The sequence below is a fragment of the Callorhinchus milii genome, unplaced genomic scaffold (genome assembly GCF_018977255.1).
Source record: "Callorhinchus milii isolate IMCB2004 unplaced genomic scaffold, IMCB_Cmil_1.0 Scaffold2, whole genome shotgun sequence".
NCBI lineage: Eukaryota > Metazoa > Chordata > Chondrichthyes > Chimaeriformes > Callorhinchidae > Callorhinchus > Callorhinchus milii.
Window position 1 is genome coordinate 35,962,613 of NW_024704743.1, and position 6,627 is coordinate 35,969,239.

The 6,627-nt window shown below is 39.4% G+C and overlaps 1 non-coding gene across 1 annotated transcript; it reads left to right on the forward strand.

Annotated features, from left to right (window-relative positions):
- The first annotated feature begins 6,023 nt into the window (after positions 1-6,023).
- Positions 6,024-6,095, forward strand: trnat-cgu. The gene has a single exon. It is a non-coding gene; the product is annotated as a tRNA-Thr (tRNA).
- Positions 6,096-6,627: the final 532 nt, after the last annotated feature.

Genomic DNA, 6,627 nt, shown 5'->3' on the forward strand with positions numbered 1-6,627 from the left:
TTCACATTTATATAGTACTTTTTACATTGGAAGGACATTACTACAAAAAAGGAAATTAATTTATTGCTTCTTGTTCGGAGTTGATGAGTAAGGGAACAATTGTGCTGGAGTAAACAAACTTCAGGCAAGCTATAACTCAATAATCAACAGATGCACAATGCAATTCAATGTTAATATAAAGAAAACACTGACAATGGAAATTACATACCCTTTCGTATTCACACCTTTTGTTTTTGCTTATCATCAGGTCTTCTGCATATCCCTTGTTCCCTCTGCTCCACAATTGGTGTCTGTGCTTTCAGCCACTATCCCCCAGATATCTGGAACTCCTTGCCTCAATCCCTCTGTCTTGTTCCTCTTTGCCCATTTTCAAATCATGCTTGAAGACTTTTCCTTTTGACCGTGCCTTCGGTCACCTCCTTTCTCTTTCCAGCTTAGTGTCAAACCACACTGCTGTTAAGTGCTCTGAGACGCTATCCATGTGAAGAGTGCTATATAAGTGCAAGTTGTTGTTGTTCAACTCATCAGATTCAGAACTAACTGATGAAGTTCAGACTTGTTTACATGATTTCTTGACTGAATTGCAACTTCTTATGACTCAAGAACCGGACTACCGAGAAGACTTGTTTCTGACATTCTGACATCTATTGTGAACATCACCTTGGAACCAATCCAGCTCCAAGAACATCTAGCCCCCATTCCCTCCTCCTTCTCCACCCCAGGAGAATAGTCACTATCTGCATTCATGAGCACGGTACTGAAATGACTGGATATTGCCAGTGATGCTTTATCAAGCTTTCGGTAATTGCCTTTTAAAATTGAATAGGAATATAGGAATTATTATCTGACGATCAGTAAATTTGCCAACCTTGGCAGTGTAAGCTAGTAATGGTAAAATCTGAACATTTGCTGACCTTCAAAAAAAATCATCTCTGATAAATCACTTTATGATTTGCCTTTCTTTGCAAACTGAAAACCCAGTTTTTTACAGTGATCGTGCATAGACTCAATTTGTTTGCAGATTTGTCAACGGAAATGGGTAAGTCTTATTTACAATTAACAGAGCAAATTGTGGCCTTTTGAAGAATTTAAATGACATTGATAATTTTAAATGACATCAACTGCACGCACATAATGTAAACCAATATCTTATAATGAATTTACTATCTTATAATGAATGTACTATGGGCTGAATGGCTTTCTTCTGTGTTGTAAATTTCTATGATAGTTTAATTCAGCTGTTGTAAAGGTCTTGCAGAATTGAACCTTCTTAGCCTGCATTCGACGGTAACACTTTATTGATTCACTGGATCCAAATAAAATCAATCTCTGCTTCCAAGCTTGTCATTATTTTTTCATATTGCCTAGGATTTTATGACCGATCGACCCCAGCCTGGCACATTGTTCAGCAGGCTTTTATAAAGCAATGTGTTTTTTGGAGAGGCCCCACAGCTACTCCCACGATCTTCAGTTCCAGCTGGATGTGGGAAGGCCAGCATGGAGTCCTACATTACACATCCCAATGTGTAGAAGAGACGAGCATGTTTTCTATAATTGCATTCAGGTGCAAATCTGGTACATTTTGAAGCTTTCAGCATTTGTGCATTCTGCCCACTTATAAGCAACCCACGAGAAAAAGTGGTTCACGTACCAAAGGGAGTCAGCGGGTTTTCTTCTCCTTTATGAGTGAGGCTGGGATTTTGGTCACTATCACATTCAAATGAAAGGAGCACATATTGTACATCATTATTCACAACCTTGTGAAGATGTAATTCCATACAAATACTTATTGAACCAGTTGAACTGTTTATATTTTAAATCCTATGTACACACATGGAAAAAATCCATTACATGAATCACACAGTTTGATGATTCACACCACAGTAAAGTGGAACAGGTCACGTCACTAAGTGGAGATGGAAATAGAGCAGTGCATGGAAATCTCGGATTATGATGAGCTGATTGTTTTAACGAATGACCTGGATTCCCAACAAAGCTGAACACCTGTATCTAACTGTAGGAAGCGTGTGTTTGCTGCTGGTGTTAATGATTGCAATTGGAATAATTGTTAATCTTTCTCAGCTTTGAATTGGTTTCTTGATCAATTGTGGCACTGTCCATATCTACAATGGTTACATTGTTTAAATGGTCAGACACTTTGCTGGATCGGTGGACTTTACCTGCTGATGAACAGCTGCTGTGGTTAGTGAGTTATGGACAGATGTTTTGTCTCAGAGTTTGGTGCCTATTGGCAATGAGATGCCGGCAGTGGTGAGTCATGATATAGAGAAGATATACGAGAAAACAACACAGAAAGTGCCCTGAATGATGGGATTGATTACTATGGCAAGTTGCCTACAAGGCAGGTTACTGTAATTTTCACTTTGATTCTCTCCATCCCCCTCCCTTCCTCGCTCCCTCCCTCTCATTTCCTGGGAGGAGGGAAAGAGGGAGTGGAGCATATTGGTTAGAACACTCACCACGCAAGTTCGATTCCCGGGAAGGGCGAAATGTTGTGCAAGGTTCCTTACTCCACACCCCTCTGTTTACCTAACAAAAAGTAGGAACCTGGTTGTCAGTCGATTGCCAGATCGCTTTCTGCGGGGGTGATAATCCTTTTTAAAAAAATAGTAATAATTTGCTCACTTAATCCATGACTGTTTGTGGGACACTGGTGCACAACTGGTTTCCATGTTTCACCCACAAATACACAGTCAGTTAACTTTACTGTATATTCTGTGAAGCACTTTGAGACGTCTCAACGACGTGATAAGTCACTATATCAAATTGCAAGGATTATTATTATTAATTGACTATCCATCTCACTTGCAGGGCATTCCTGGTGAACTGCTGTGCTGGCCCACATAAGAAACCGTTAAACTACAAAATTAACTTAAGTGTGTGAAATACATCAAGATGTGATGAGACACTTTATCTAATGCAAGTATTTTGAGCATTATTTGTATTTCACAGATCCTTTCCATGGACCCGAAATGTGCTAGATAAGCTGCAGTTTGCTGGAATGTTTTAAAATCAATGATTTTGGATTGCAAACTATTCTCAAAAGAAACTGCTGCACAGTGATTTATTCTGTTAGATGCTCTACTTTAGAAACCTGCCATTGCCATGAGATACCACAGAAACATCTGAAAGGACAGGCTGTGCAATCAAACTCATACATATATACATATTAGGGCCATTGGATCAAAGCAAAAGAACATTTAGTTTTTGGTTTCTAAGGTTCTGAAAAATCCGCTCAGCAGAGCACCAGAGGGAGGCTGGCCTGCTTGAATAGATACAGTTTTAAAAAGTTATTGAGAAAAGGTCTAAGGTTGTGCAGAAGTTTTGTAAACTACTGGATTTCAAAAGATATCATCCTAGGAAATTAAAAAGAAATCTCTGCCTGTATACTTCTCACCACAGGACCGCTACGATGAATAATGATCCTTACAATTATTATATCACTTGCAACATCAAAACCTTTCAAAATGCTTCACAGGTTAATTGCTGTCAAGCATAGCACTGTGTAAGCAAACACAGCAGCCAATTTACACACAGAAATGTCCCCAAAACAGCCATGAATTGAATGACCGATTAATCTGAAAGATTAGCGGCCAGGACACGGGGAGAAAATTTCCATCTCTTTGAATATTGCCATGGAATTTTTAAAGTCTATCTGGACAATGAGGACCAGGACCTCAGTTTAACTTCTCACCTGAAGACAGCACCTCTGACAATGCAGCTCATCCCGGTATGGCTTTGTTAGCCTAGAGTATGAACTCACTGGGCTTGAACCCACACCTTCCAGAGGTGACAGTGCCACCAACTGAACCAGACAGACATACATTACCTACACGTTTTAACAACAAAATAATTTTAGCATGTGATGCAGAGTCTTTCACTTCGGAAGGATATCTCAAAGCCTTCACAGAATGTATTGTAAAAGTGTAGTGACTGTGTATTTTGCAGGGAAACTCAGCAACCAAATTGTGCACAACAATGTCCCATAAACAGCCATGAAGTGAGTGACCAATTTTAATGGGGGAATTGTTGGTCAGAACACCCGGACTGGGATTTCGCTTTTCGAACAGTGTCATGGGATGTTTTAACACCAGTATGAAATCTGCAGAATCCTCCTTATTGTTCAAACAGTGTCAGACTCTTATATCATGTTGACAAATCTCTGAATAAGATTCTGGGTTTCAGTATATATTCAGATAGCTGCCACATCCAAAGACAGGTTTCGGTTTATAGTATGTAGCTAGTTTCTATATCATTAATCTCCCCTTGTTCACTGGCACTAATCCCACCCCCTCCACACCTCAGGCACTGACAGCATCACCATCCATGGATGCACACTCCACGTTACTAAGCCAGTACGGAACCTTGGAGTCTTGTTTGATCTTTGACTTTCCTTTCTCCCCCACATCTGTGCCATGACCCGCTCTGCCTTCCCCCACCTCCGCAACATCGCCTGACTCCCCGCCACTGCCTCACCCTGCCCTCCACTCCTCCTGATCCCAACCCCCTGCTTGGGTCCAAATCCCTGATTGCCCAGTACCTTGGGATGTCCTCTCGACGTGAAATACGCTATACAAATATAATTGTTTGTTGTTGTTCTAAGAATGTCTAATTCTTTATTTTCATATTGTACTTTTTGGTTTTTCCTTTATTTTTTAAATATATTTTTGAATTTTCTGAGCCTGGTCAGTTTTCCTTTTTGAATTCATGATGAATTTTGTGGTGTTTGTAATTATTATTATTACAGCTGTTACATTAAAACATTTGTGCAGGTTTATGACGTGAATTCCCATCCTCCCGAATGTGTTTGGCTGCCTTTAACTAATTTTTTGGAAGGCCTGTAACCTTGAAGTTCAAACAGAAGACATTGGCAGGAATGATGCACCGATGGAGAAAGTGGATAGAATGCTAAGCTAATAATAATAATAATCCTTGCTTTTAAACAGCGCCTTATTATGTCGCCGAGACGTCTCAAAGCATTTCACAGGATATACTGTAAAGAGATTGACTACGTATACTTGTGGGCAAAATACAGCAGCCAATTTATGCACAGCAATGTCCCACAAACAGTCATGGAGTAAGCGAATTGTTGGCCATGGCACAATTTGAAAAGAGAAGGTAGTTTCTCCCAGTATCCTGGCCAATAATCACCCAAATAAAATTGGTTATTCACTCCATGGCTGGTTGTTGGACATTGCTGTGCACAACTGTGCTGCTGAGTTTGCCTACAAATACACACTCACTCCATTTCACAGTAAATCATTTGAAGAGCCTTGAGACATACTTCTGATGCGATAGGATGCTATACCAAATGCGAGGATTATTATTATTATTATTACATGGGGACTGGGGACTGCCTCAATGAGCAATAGCAATAGAACAGATGCTGCTATAGTAGCAAATCTCAATCCAAAAATAACATCAGCCAACACTTGTGTAGCTAAGGACCAGTAGAATTAAAAAGCTACCATCTTATGATAAATTACATTTTGGAGGGTTGCTTGATTTTCAGAAATTGCACACCTCATTAAAATATTTTTTTCCAATTGAAAACATTGTACAATGTTATAAATGCAATGTGTCACGGATAAGAGCGAATAAATAAAAACCTTCAGTCGTGGGACAGCTTGTCAACCATCTAACACATCCCACTTGTTGGCTATCAAGTGCTGTATTTTCTATTTATCATTTTCAATGTCTGTCAAATTCATAGGTAAAGAACTCCAACAGAAAAAAAATGGGAGCACAGAATTATTTATAGAGTGAGATAGTAACCTATGCCACATGCCTGTTGGGGGTATCTGTTCAGTGCTGAACAACAGACTTGGTTTACTAAAACATTAGAATTTCTGGTTCAATAAAATACTGGATTCCGGTTCAATAATTCCCCATTGCTGAATCTGTACACAACCTTGGCTTTCTGTTTGACCCTCAACTCTCCTTTTTCCCCAACCACAACTGCTTTTCTTCACTTTCACCACATCGTCCACTTTCATCCCAGGAGTTCTGTAGCTCAGTGGTTAGAGCACTTGCCTCGTAAGCAAGAAACTTGGGTTCGATTCCCGTCAGGACGAAACCTGGTGCAAGTTTCCTCACTCCACACGCTTTATAATAATCCCTCAAGAAAAAAAAAGAAGAAATTGGTCACTTCAATCCACGACTGTTTGTGGGACACTGTTGTGCACAAATGGCTGTCATGTTTCGCCCACAAATATACAGTCAATTCACTTTACAGTATATTCTTTGAAGCGCTTTGAGACGTCTATATCAAATGCAAGGATTTTTTAAATACTATCGAAAATATCTCGCTGCAACATGAAGTGTGACGGGGTAACTTTTTCCTGCTCCATTATTCTCAAGATTTCCATCTTTCCTTTGAAATGTAGATAAGATCTCTCCAGCTGTGCCTTTCAAGAGTCTGTCACTATCATTGCTAAATCACGGTTTCTCAGAACCTGTTGGCATTTCTCTCCTATTCTTGAACAGTTTATCAGTTTAAAGCTATGGATTTGACAATATTTAAAAATATGTACGTTCAAAAAAAATTCAATAGCATTTTTTAGACACAAAATAATGTTCCCTTTTTATTTAAAGGATCATTTACCC